The sequence below is a fragment of the Urocitellus parryii genome, chromosome 6, assembly GCF_045843805.1.
Source record: "Urocitellus parryii isolate mUroPar1 chromosome 6, mUroPar1.hap1, whole genome shotgun sequence".
Taxonomy (NCBI): Eukaryota; Metazoa; Chordata; class Mammalia; order Rodentia; family Sciuridae; genus Urocitellus; species Urocitellus parryii.
Window position 1 is genome coordinate 47114638 of NC_135536.1, and position 13972 is coordinate 47128609.

Here is a 13972-nt window from a genome sequence, read left to right on the forward strand (position 1 = left end):
TAAGAAATAAATAAAAAACAAAGAATAATTTTATTTAGTGGTTTGATGTATGCTTTAGGTGCTAAATATTTTATATGCATCATTTCATGTAATTTATACAACTCCCTCAGGTGTTATCCTATTTGCATTTTACAATGAGGAAACTAATGCTGAGAAAGATTAAATGAGCTTGTGACATTACTCAAACCAGCAGTTCATTCAATAGCCCCTTATCCCTACTAACCTGAGGTAGAGCTTGGATCTCAAACTACTAGATAAAACTATTCTTAAAAAAGTATGTGTGAGTATACACACAAATTTATGTATATATTTGGTACTGGGGATTGAATCTAGGGGCACTTAACCACTGAGCAACATCTCCAATCCCCTTTTAATATTTTACTTAGAGACAGGGTCTCCATGAGTTGCTTAGGGCCTCACCTTAATTGCTAAGATTGGTTTGGAACTCAAAATCCTTCTGCCTCAGCCTCCGGAGCTGCTTGCTGGGAGTATGCCACTGCGCCTATCTAAAAATATATTATGATGATGAAGGAATCAGTTACATAGCCTGTTGAGAAATTTAAGCTTATAGAGATGAGAATAAGTTGTAGGAAAAGGCGGCCGGCGGGGGGGGGGGGGGGGGGGGGGGGCGGTTAACCTGAAAGCTAGTATTGTTTCATTTTGTCACTCAAAAATGCATTCCTTCACCAGGTACGGTGGTGCATACCTGTAATCCCAGCAATATGGGGGGCTAAGACAGAAGGATTATGAGTCTGAGGCCAACCTGAGCAATTTGGCAAGACCCTGTGTCAAAATTTTAAAAAAAAAAAAAAAGGAATGACAGTGTAGTTCAGTTATAAAGTGCCCCTGTGTTTAATCCCAGTATCCTTCTATACCCCCTATACATTTATTCAACTGAGAAATAGTAGCATTATCTTATCTCATTTAAACAGTGTTCTTTTTAAAATAATATTAAATTACCTTTATTAATTCAGAAAGAGTTAGATCGGTGCAGTGGCACATATCTGTAATTCCTACTTCTCAGAGGTGAGGTAGAATAATTGTAAGTTCAAGTCTGGCCTGGGCAATTTAGCAAGACCTTTTCTCAAAATTTAAACAGAGCTGGGGATATAGCTCAATGATAGAGTCATCCTGGGTTCAATCCCCTGTATTCGCCACTCTCCCCCCCACACACACACACACATACACATACATACAAAGAAAGAGAAGAAAAAAGAGTTGACTTTTTGTGATATTTATTCTCTCCATCTAAGATATATTTTTCCTTGTAGAGTTTTGAGTTTTTAGAATAAGGTTTTATTTCAGAATAGTTTTAGACCTATAGAAAAGTTGCAAAAATAGTTAAAGAGAATTCCAATATCCTATATCTGGTTTTCTCAGTCATTAACATTTTAATGTAATACATTTGTCACAATTAATTAGCCAATACTGTCAACATTATTAAAATTGTAGTCCATGGGAGGCTGAGGCAGGAGGATCAAGAGTTCAAAGCCAGCCTCAAGCAATGGCAAGGTGCTAAGCAACTCAGTGAGACCCTCTCTCTAAATAAAGTACAAAATAGGGCTGGGGATGTGGCTCAGTGGTTTGAGTGCCCAGAGTTCAATCCCCAAAAACAAAGTCTATTCTTTATTTAGATCTTCTTAGTTTTTACTTTTGTTCTTTTTCTTTTCCAGGAGTCCACCAGTATACCACTAGTCATAATGTCTCTTTAGTCTCCTTATACCTGTGACATTTTATTAGATTTTCCTTGGTTTTGATGAACCTTGACAGTTTTGAGGTATACTGATCAGGTATTTAGTAGAATGTCTCTCAACTGGGAATCATATATTTTTCTCATAATGTGACCAAATTGTAATTTTGGAAAAGAAAACAAGGTGCTGTTCTCATTCACATCTGATCAACATGACTTAGCACCATTGATGCTAACCTTGATCACTTGGCAGAGAAACTGTTGGTCAAGTTTGTTAATGAAAAATTATTTGTTTTATTCCTTTCCATACTATATTCTTCAGAAGGATGTCTCTATATGCAGCCCTCACTTGAAGAACGGGGGGAATTAAGCTTTTTCTGCTTTTTTGAGAGAAAAAAAAATTATGAGCTGTATAACAATGTTTCTCCTAAGGAAGGACTATGTATACAGTGTCGAAAATTATATCACATAATGATGTCATAGCTGTATTAAGTTGTTTTGTATACTCTTCGATGTTCACATAATGGCAAAATCACCTAACAATGTATTTCTCAGAATATGTACCTGTTGTTAAGTAACATAGGACTACATTTACATAAATTACTTGGAATTCTGCCCTCTTGAAATTTGTCCCTCTCACTCATACATTTGTTTGTTAAATCATTTATTTATAATAGTATGAACTTATGAATATTTGTTTTTAACACTATAGGTTACAACCTATACTACTTTATTTAGCTGTTCAAATTGTTCTAGCTTATCCATTGGGAGATTTTAGTAGCTTTTATGCCTTTTTGACATGCCATCACTCGTAGGTATTTTTTTGCTTGTTTAGCACTTCCTTACTTTTGGCAATATAGTATAGATGCCTCATTTTGTACGTTTTCTTTTTAAAGTTAAAATACAGACCGTGCAGTGGTGCACACCTGTAATCCCAGCAACCAGGAGGCTGATGAAGGAAGATTACAAATTCAAGACCAGCCTCTGCAAAACTTAGAGAGACCCTGTTTCAAGATAGGAAAATAAAAACGTCTGGGAATAAAGCTCAGTGGAGAGATGCCAGATGCAGTGGTGCACACCTGGCATTATCTATGAATTATTACAGCTTACAGGTGTATACCACTGCATCCCCAGTGGCTTGGGAAGCTGAGGCAGGAGAATCTCGAGTTCAAAGCCAGCCTCAGCAAAAGTGAGTTGCTAAGCAACTCAGTGAAACCCTGTCTAAATAAAATACAAAATAGTGTTGGGGATGTGGCTCAGTGGTAGAGGGATTATTTCCTCTCCATGTGTTATTTTTACAACATACAAAAAAAAAAAAACAACCAAACCTTTGTTTAATATTACCCCAAAAAAGGTTTTCTTTTACTATATAATTTGTTCAGTGGGATTTAATTATATCATAGTCACTTTCTTTTTTTTATTGGAACATTAGAGTTATACATAGTAGTTGGGTTCATTCAGGCAAAATCATATATACATGGAATTTGATTTATTCCGTTTCAATGCCCTTTCCCTTAACCTCCTTTTTCCCTCCCCTCTTTCCTTCCCTTGTTCTCCTTCCTCTATTCTAATGATCTTCTTTTTCCTCATTTATTTATTTTTGATTGCTGCTTTATACTTATACATAAAGGTGAAATTCCCTGTGGTATATTTATATATGCACATAATATGATTTTGTTCAGTTCATTCTTCATTTCTTCCTCTTTTCTCTCTTTCCTCCTTCCCTATCATCTTATTCTACTACACAAATCTTTTCTATAACTTTATGTTATATCATCCGCACTGCCTTCTTTTCCTTATTTTTCTCTGCTTTCCACATGTGAGAGAAAATATTTAACCCTTGATTTTCTGAGTCTGGCTAATTCCACTTAACATGATATGCTCCATTTCCACGCATTTCCTAATAAATGCCATAATGTCATTTTTCTTGATGGCTGAGTAAAACTCCATCGTGCATATATAGCACATTTTATTAATCCATTCATCTATTGTTGGGCATCTTTGCTGATTACATAATTTGGCTATTGTGAATTGTCCTGCTATAAACATTGTAGTGGCTATATTGATGTAGTATGCTGATTTTAGTTCTCTCATTGGTTGGTTGGTTGGTTGGTCAGTTGGTCAGTTGGTTTGAGGGACTGAACCCTCAGGGGTGCTAAACCACTAAGCCACATCCCTAGGTCTTTTTTTTTTTTTTAGATGGGGATCACTTGGTTGCCTCACTAAATTGCTGATGCTGGCTTCAGACCTGCAATCCTCCTGCATCAGTCTCCTGAGCTGCTGGGATTACAGGTGTGTGCCACCATGCCCCGCCTGATTTTAGTTCTTTTGGATAAATACCAAGCTGGTTCATGTGGTGATTCCATTCCTAGTTTTTCGAGGAATCTCCATACTGCTTTTCAGAATGTTTTCACTAATTTGTAGTCTTGCCAACAATGTATAAGTATACCTTTTCCTCCCACATCCTTGTCAGCTTTTATTATTATGTGTATCCTTGATGATTGCCATTGTAACTGGAGGGAGGTGAAAGCCTCATCTGGTTTTGATTTGTGTTCCCTTTATTGCTAATGATGTTGAACATTTTTTCATATATTTATTGGCCATTTTTAATATTTCTTCTTTGGAGAAATGTGTGTTTTGATCATTTGCCCATTTATTGATTGGGTTATTGGTTATTTTGATGTTAAGTTTTTTGAGTTCTTTACATATTCTTGATATTAATCCCCTGTCCGAGGAGCAGATGGCAAAAATTTTCTCCCACTCTGTAGGCTCTTTTCTTTTTTAATCATTTACATTGCTGTGCAGAAGCTTTTTTGGGTGGGGGGTGGTTTGGAGGATTGAACTCTGGGACACTCGACGACTGAGCCACATCCCCAGTCCTATTTTGTATTTTATTTAGAGAGACAGTCTCACTGAGTTGCTTAGCACCTTGATATTTTTGCTGAGGCTGGCTTTGTTTTTTTTTTTTTTTTTTTTTTTTATTTATTTATTTTTTTATTGTTGGTCATTCAAAACATTACATAGTTCTTAATACATCATATTTCACAGTTTGATTCAAGTGGGTTATGAACTCCCAATTTTACCCCGTATACAGATTGCTGTATCACATCAGTTACCCTTCCATTGATTGACATATTGCCTTTCTCTTGTCTGATGTATTCTGCTGTCTGTCCTATTCTCTACTATCCCCCCTCCCCTCCCCTCCCCTCCCCTCCCCTCCCCTCCCTTCCCCTTTTCTCTCTCTACCCCTTCTACTGTAAATCATTTCTTCCATTTGTATTATCTTGTCTTACCCCTCCTTTCCTCTTATATGTCATTTTTGTATAACCCTGAGGATCGCCTTCCATTACCATGCGATTTCCCTTCTCACTCCCTTTCCCTCCCACCTCTCATCCCTGTTTAATGTAAATCTTCTTCTCAAGCTCTTTGTCCCTACCCTGTCCTTGTTTACTCCCCTTATATCAAAGGAGTCATTTGGTATTTGTTTTTTAAAGATTGACTAGCTTCACTTAGCATAATCTGCTCTAATGCCATCCATTTCCCTCCAAATTCTATGATTTTGTCATTTTTTAATGCAGAATAATACTCCATAGTATATAAATGCCACATTTTTTTTATCCATTCATCTATTGAAGGGCATCTAGGCTGGTTCCACAGTCTTGCTATCGTGAATTGAGCTGCTATGAACATCGATGTTGCAGTGTCCCTGTAGCATGCTCTTGTTAGGGCTTTAGGGAATAGACCGAGAAGGGGAATAGCTGGGTCGAATGGTGGTTCCATTCCCAGCTTTCCGAGAAATCTCCATACTGCTTTCCAAATTGGCTGCACTAATTTGCAGTCCCACCAGCAATGAACAAGAGTGCCCTTTTCCCCGCATCCTCTCCAGCACTTATTGTTGTTTGACTTCCTAATGGCTGCCAGTCTTACTGGAGTGAGATGGTATCTTAGGGTAGTTTTGATTTGCATTTCTCTGACTGCTAGCGATGGTGAGCATTTTTTCATGTACTTGTTGATTGATTGTATGTCCTCCTCTGAGAAGTGTCTGTTCAGGTCCTTGGCCCATTTATTGATTGGGTTATTTGTTATCTTATTGTCTAATTTTTTGAGTTCTTTGTATATTCTGGTTATTAGGGCTCTATCTGAAGTGTGCGGAGTAAAGATTTGTTCCCAGGATGTAGGTTCCCTGTTTATCTCTCTTATTGTTTCTTTTGCTGAGAAAAAACTTTTTAGTTTGAGTAAGTCCCATTTGTTGATTCTATTTGTTAACTCTAGCGCTATGGGTGTCCTATTGAGGAATTTGGAGCCCGATCCCACAGCGTGTAGATCATAACCAACTTTTTCTTCTATCAGATGCCATGTCTCTGATTTAATATCAAGCTCCTTGATCCATTTTGAGTTAACTTTTGTGCGCGGCGAGAGATAGGGATTCAGATTCATTTTGGTGCAAATGGATTTCCAGTTTTCCCAGCACCATTTGTTGAAGATGCTATCCTTCCTCCATTGCATGCTTTTAGCCCCTTTATCAAAAATAAGATAGTTGTAGTTTTGTGGCTTGGTTACTGAGTCCTCTATTCTGTACCATTGGTCCACCCGCCTGTTTTGGTACCAGTACCATGCTGTTTTTGTTACTATTGCTCTGTAGTATAGTTTGAAGTCTGGTATCGCTATACCGCCTGATTCATACTTCCTGCTTAGTATTGTTTTTGCTATTCTGGGTCTTTTATTATTCCATATGAATTTCATGATTCTTTTATCGATTTCTACAAGATATGCTGTTGGGATTTTGATTGGCATTGCATTGAACTTATATAGGACTTTTGGTAATATCGCCATTTTGATGATGTTAGTTCTGCCTATCCATGAGCAGGGTATATTTTTCCATCTTCTAAGGTCTTCTTCTATGTCTTTCTTTAGGGTTCTGTAATTTTCATTGTATAAATCTTTCACCTCTTTTGTTAGGTTGATTCCCAAGTATTTTATTTTTTTGGGGGATATTGTGAATGGAGTAGTTGTCCTCATTTCCGTTTCAGAGGATTTGTCGCTGATATACAGGAATGCCTTTGATTTATGCGTGTTGATCTTATATCCTGCCACTTTGCTGAATTCATTTATTAGCTCTAATAGCTTCTTTGTAGACCCTTTTGGGTCTGCTAGGTATAGAATCATATCATCTGCAAATAGTGATAATTTAAGTTCTTCTTTTCCTATTTTTATGCCTTTAATTTCTTTCGTCTGCCTGATTGCTCTGGCCAGTGTTTCGAGGACTATGTTGAACAGAAGTGGTGAGAGAGGGCATCCCTGTCTTGTACCAGATCTTAGAGGGAATGCCTTCAATTTTTCTCCATTCAGAATGATGCTGGCCTGTGGCTTATCATAGATTGCTTTTACAATGTTGAGGTATGATCCAGTTATCCCTAATTTTTCTAGAGTTTTGAACATAAAGGGATGCTGTACTTTGTCGAAAGCTTTTTCTGCATCTATCGAGATGATCATATGGTTCTTATTTTTAAGTCTATTGATGTGGTGGATAACATTTATTGATTTCCGTATATTGAACCAACCTTGCATACCAGGGATGAATCCTACTTGGTCATGGTGTATAATTTTTTTGATATGTATTTGAATCCGATTCGCCAGAATTTTATTGAGGATTTTTGCATCAAGGTTCATTAGAGATATTGGTCTGTAGTTTTCTTTCTTTGAAGTGTCTTTGTCTGGTTTCGGAATCAGGGTGATGTTGGCCTCGTAGAATGAATTTGGAAGTTCTCCCTCTTTTTCTATTTCCTGAAATAGCTTGAAAAGTATTGGTGTTAGTTCCTCTTTAAAGGTTTTGTAAAACTCTGCTGTATACCCATCCGGTCCTGGGCTTTTCTTAGATGGTAGTCTTTTGATGGTTTCTTCTATTTCCTCTATTGTTATTGGTCTGTTTAGGTTGTCTATATCCTCCTGGCTCAATCTGGGCAGATCATAAGACTCAAGGAATTTATCTATGCCTTCACTATCTTCTATTTTATTGGAGTATAAGGATTCAAAGTAATTTCTGATTATCTTCTGTATTTCTGAAGTGTCTGTTGTGATATTGCCTTTTTCATCCCGTATGCTAGTAATTTGGGTTCTCTCTCTTTTTCTCTTCGTTAGCATGGCTAAGGGTCTGTCAATTTTATTTATTTTTTCAAAGAACCAGCTTTTAGTTTTGTCAATTTTTTCAATTGTTTCTTTTGTTTCAATTTCATTAATTTCAGCTCTGATTTTAATTATTTCTTGCCTTCTACTTCTTTTGCTGTCGTTTTGCTCTTCTTTTTCTAGGATTTTGAGATGAAGTATGAGATCATTTATTTGTTGGTTTTTTCTTTTTTTGAGGAATGAACTCCAAGCAATGAATTTTCCTCTTAGAACTGCTTTCAATGTGTCCCATAGATTCCGATATGTTGTGTCTGTGTTTTCATTTAACTCTAGGAATTTTTTAATTTCCTCCTTGATGTCTTCTAAAACCCATTGATCACTCAGCAACCTATTGTTCATTCTCCAGGTGATGCTTGATTTTTCCTTTCTTCTTTTATCATTGATTTTCAGTTTCATTCCATTATGATCAGACAAGATGCATGGTATTATCTCTACCTCTTTGTATTGTCTAAGAGTTGCCCTGTGACATAGTATATGGTCTATTTTTGAGAAGGTTCCATGTGCTGCTGAGAAAAAAGTGTAGCTACTTGATGTTGGGTGGTATAGTCTATATATGTCAATTAAGTCTAGGTTGTTAATTGTGTTATTGAGTTCTATAGTTTCCTTATTTAACTTTTGTTTGGAAGATCTGTCCAGTGGTGAGAGAGGTGTGTTGAAGTCTCCCATGATTATTGTATGGTGGTCTATTAGACTCTTGAACTTGAGAAGAGTTTGCTTGATGAACACGGCTGCACCATTATTTGGGGCATATATATTTATGATTGTTATGTCTTGTTGGTGTATGGTTCCCTTGAGCAGTATGAAGTGTCCTTCTTTATCCCTTTTGATTAGCTTTGGCTTGAAATCTATTTTATTAGATATGAGTATGGACACTCCTGCTTGTTTCCGTGGTCCATATGAGTGATATGATTTTTCCCAACCTTTCACCTTCAGTCTATGTACATCTTTTCCTATCAAGTGCGTCTCCTGTAAACAGCATATTGTTGGGTCTTGTTTTGTGATCCATTCTACTAGCCTGTGTCTCTTAATTGGTGAGTTTAAGCCATTAACATTTAGGGTTATTATTGAGATATGGTTTGTTCTTCTGTCCATATTTGTTTATTGATGTTACTGAACCTGATTTGTTATCCTCTTTGACTACTTTCCCCCCTTTACTGTCCTACCTCCCATTGTTGGTTATCAATGTTATTTTCCATTTCCTCTTCCTGTAATGTTTTGCCTAGTATTTTTTGAAGAGATGGTTTTCTAGCTGCGAATTCCTTTAACTTTTGTTTGTCGTGGAAGGTTTTAATTTCATCTTCTAACCTGAAGCTTAATTTCGCCGGATACACGATTCTTGGTTGGAATCCATTTTCTTTAAGCGTTTGAAATATGTTATTCCAGGATCTTCTAGCTTTTAGAGTCTTTGTTGAGAGATCAGCTGTTATCCTGATTGGTTTACCCCTAAATGTAATCTGCTTCCTTTCCCTTGTAGCTTTTAAAATTCTCTCCTTATTCTGTATGTTGGACATCTTCATTATAATGTGTCTAGGTGTGGATCTCTTATGATTTTGCACATTCGGCGTCCTGTAGGCTTCTAGGATTTGGGATTCTGTCTCATTCTTCAAGTCTGGGAAGTTTTCTCGTATTATTTCACTGAATAGATTGCTTAATCCTTTGGTTTGGAGCTCTGTGCCTTCCTGTATCCCAATGACTCTTAAGTTTGGTCTTTTGATATTATCCCATAGCTCTTGGATGTTCTGCTCATGGTTTCTTAGTAGACTTGCTGAGCTATCTATGTTCTTTTCAAGTTGAAATACTCTGTCTTCATTGTCTGATGTTCTATCTTCTAAGTGATCCACTCTGCTGGTAGTATTCTCAATTGAGTTTTTAAGTTGGTTTATTTTTTCCTGCATTTCTAGGATTTCTATTTGTTTGTTTTTTATTACCTCTATCTCCCTGTGAAATTGATCTTTTACTTCCTGGATTTGTTTGTCAATGTGATCTTTCATTATCTGATTTTGCTGTCTCATGTCTTCCTTGAGACTCCAGATCATCTGAAGCATGTATATCCTGACCTCTCTATCTGACATTCCATCTGTTGCACCTACTACCTCTTCTAAAGTTGAGTTGACCTGCATTGCCTGTGATCCTTTCTTTCCTTGTCTTTTCATACTGCTGGCGTTTCTTTCTGCTTGGTGAAACTGTTGTGTTTTGAAATTTTCTCTCTATTTATTTATATTGCTCTTGAATAGTTGAAAAATCACCCTTGCAGGGCAGGTAGTGGCTGTGATCCTCCTCCAATTGGTGTGATCCGTCTACCACGCTGGCAGGCCCTAGTTCTGCTCTGCTGGTCGGTCAAAGGTCCGCCTACCCAGCAGGCACGAGGAGCACCTCTGTCACTCCGCAGGTTGCTGGGCCTAACCTCCCGATGGGTCGAAGGTTCGCCTAGCTTGCAGTCACTGGGGGAGGGGCCGGTTCCGCCCCTCAGCAGGCCGCTCGGCCCATCTGCCGGTGGTCACAGTCCCGCCTACCTGCAGACACTGGGGGAGGGGACGGGCCTGCCCCTCAGCGAGCCACCGGCCCTGTCCTACTTGTGGGTCCTGTCCGCGTTCCCTGCAGGCACGTGTAGCTATTCTGTCACTCGGCAGGTTGCTGGACCTGACCCGCCCGTGGGTTGCAGGTTTGCCTAGCTTGTAGGCACTGGGGAGGAGAGATATTAGAAGGGGAGGGAAGAAGTCACTAAAGAGAATGAGTATAGGCAGGTAGAATTCAAGGAAGGGGGAATAGGAAAATTGAGAAGAAGTGAGAAGACAAAAGAAAAAAAAAGTGAAAAGAAAGAAAGAAGAAACGAAAAAAATAAAACTTTAAAACCAAAAAAAAAAAAAAAAAATTTTATAATGATAATAAAAAATGGAAATTAAAGTTTAAAAAATAATAGTAATACTAATAAAATAAAAAGAGTTTAAAAAAATTGAAACCATTAATAAGAAAGTTAAAGAACAACAACTACAACAACAACAAAAAGTGAAAAAAAAAATACTAATAATAATCATTAAAAAAAATAATAATAATAATAAATGCAGTCATATAGCTCGATTAGCTTCTCTTCCAGTTGGTGGAGCTATGCCCACTGGGCCAGGCTTCTCTTCTTGATAGGTGGGAGCCAATCACTGTGCCTCAGCTCTTCTTCCCAGACTGTGCGGGTCTCCAATCCTGAGTGCCTAGGACCTTCTCTTGTGGTTCCTCAAGCCAGGCCCCGCTCACCTGTGACACTCACCACAATACTGACTACACGCCAGGTCTGCTGCTCCTGGGAGCCCTGTTTTCATGGGTGCCTGGGCACACCCTTTCTGTTTGCCTCCCTCAGACCCCAAGTTTGTAGGGTTTGGGGCTGAGGGCCCCCAGCGAACTTGTTTGCCCTCAGGTAGCAACTCCCCTGGTAGCTGGTGCAAGGGACCTCTGTTGTCAGCACTGGTGGAAGTAATAGCCGGGAGATCTGCACTGCAGGTCCCACGTCTCTCCTGATTCCCTGGGTCCGGCTATGGTGCTCAGTTGGCTTTTACCTCTGTGAGTTCAGGTGGGCCGACTAGTTATTTCAGTGGGATCGTTAGTGCTGAGTCACTAGAAGGAGGCGAACCAGAGCTTGAATGCAGCTGATTCGTGCTCAGTGTGCGTTTTCTGAGGGGCCCAGGCTGTGCGCCCTAGCTCCACATCAGCTCAACTTTGCCTAGTGATCCTGAGCAAGCAGACTTTAGATAATTTACAGCTCCCTATATCCGCACAATTGAAGAGGTCAGAGACTTGATCTCTCCGCGTCTGCCGCCATGTTAGACCACCTCAGTGACATTCATGTTGCCCTTACAGTTTCCTGGCATAAGCAAGATCTTGGGATTATACAAACTGCTGCTTCTGTTTCCCGTCCAGTTTTCTAGAACTGAAACCCTGCTGTCATCGCCTCCACCTCTGGGCCGCGCTCGGGCGCCGCGCTTGTCCGCGGCCTTAGCAGCGCCGCCGTGACCTCCGCCGCTCCTTGGTTAGGTGCCTGGTTCCCGGGGTCCAAGCTGCTGCCGCCGCGGCTCCTGGCTCCCGGAGTCCGAGCTGCTGCCGCCGCGGCTCTCCAGTTCCCACCTCCGGAGCACGGGTCCCCTCGCAGGGGAATGCCGAACGACCCCAGAACAGGCTCTGCTCAAAGGTGCAGCAGGGAACAAGCGACCGTGGTCTCTCGCGGCGGCGCTCGGTCGTGGTCCCGCCTTCGGAGGACAGGACTCCGCAGGCAGCCCAGTTCCAGTCTCTAGGTGCGGCAGCTGGACTATGTAGTCAGAGCCATTAAGACAGCATGCATAAAGCAAATGGCAGCTCCCGCGGAGTGGATTTTCAGCCCCGAAACCACAGCCCAGCCCACAATACCCATCCACTAACTCTCCCTGTATAGAAAATATTCAAAAACAAAAAAAAAGGAAAAAAAGGAGGGAGTGTACTGAGCTTTCTTGTCTCAGGTACTTACAATCCGCTGCTGATTACGCATTCAGCTTCTCTGCCGGGAGCGAAGTGAAAGAGGCAGCAGATGGGTGCAAAGCGCCCGCGGCTCTGAGCAGAAAAACGTCTCTCTTTCACTTTCTTTGTTTTTTCTGCTGCTTGGCAAGGTGGTCCGCTACAGATTAATGGTGAAAGGTGCTCTAACAAGCTGCGTGAAATCTCGATTAAAGCCGCTGCTCAGAGCCCCACGCTCAGCACTTCAGCGACCCCCGTACCCAGCGGCCATCTTTTTTTTGGAGGCTGGCTTTGAACTTGCGATCCTCCTGCCTCAGCCTCCCTAGCCACTGGGATTACAGGCGTGCACCACTGTGCTGGGCTCTTGATGTGTGTTTGAAGGAGGTTTGCTGATATTTTATTTGTATATCTATGTTCATCAGGAATATCAGTCCATAGTTCCCTTTCCTGGATGTATCTTTGTCTGGTTTTGGTATCATGATTATCCTGGTTTCATAGAATGTATTTGAGAGTGTTCCCTTCCTTTTAATAATGTGGAATAATTTGAGAAAGATTACTCTTGCTTCTGTTTTAAAGGTTTGGGAAAACTCAGCTGAGAATCCATCTGGTCCTTGGCATCTTTGATGGTAGGCTTTCCTACCTCCCCTTGCACTGGGAATTGAACCCAGCAATGCTTAAACACTGAGCCACATCCCCACCCCTTTTTATTTTTTATTTTGAAACAAGTTCTTGCTAAGTTGCTTAGAACCTCACTAAGTTGCTGAGACTGTCCTTGAACTTGTGATTCTCCTGCCTCAGCCTCTGAGTCGTTAGGATTACAGGTGTGCTCATGCCACCATGCCTGGCTCTGTTGGTATCTTTTAATTGCTGTTTTAATTTCTTTACTTGATATTGGTCTGTGTAGGTTTTACTTATATCTTCCTGATTCAACTTGGACAGGTCATATGTATCTAGAAATTTGTCAGTGTCTTCTAGATTTTCCAGTTTATTTGAGTATGAATTTTTAAAATAGTTTCTCATGATTCTTTAGATTTCAGAAGTGTCTGTAGTGATACCTCCTTTTTCATCTTGAGTTTTGTTGATTTGGATTTTCTCTCTCTTTTGGTTAGTTCGGCTAGGCTAGGATTTTGTCAACATTATTTATCTTGCAAAGAACTAACTGTTGAATTGATCCTGTGTATATTTTTATCCTCTATTTTATTAATTTGGCTCTGTTCTTAATTATTTCCCATCTTCTACTGATTTTGCATTAGTTTGTTCTTCCTTTTCTAAGACCATGAGGCATATACTTATTTATTTGGACTCTCTAGTTTTTTTTAATGTAGATACTAGATGCAATAAATTTTTACTTTTAATACTGCTTTTATATTGTACCAGAGATTTTGATATGTTGTATCTATGTTTTCATTTGTTTCTAAGAGTGTTTAAATTTTTTTCTCTTGTTTATTCTGTGATCCATTCTTCATTTAAAAGAGTATTGTTTACGGGGCTGGGGTGGTGGCTCAGTGGTAGAGCACTTGTCTAGCATGTTTGAGGCACTGGGTTTGATTCAAATAAATAAAAATAAAGTTCTATCAACAACTAAAAAAATAAAATTAAATTTAAAAAAGGAGGCCTTGTGGTGGA

At 39.6% G+C, this 13972-nt stretch overlaps 1 protein-coding gene across 3 annotated transcripts in view; it reads left to right on the forward strand.

Moving 5' to 3' along the window:
* Prorp (protein only RNase P catalytic subunit) overlaps nucleotides 1–13972 on the forward strand; it is a 146951-nt gene that overhangs the window by 72665 nt on the left and 60314 nt on the right. The gene's annotated exons all lie outside the window — the stretch shown is intronic.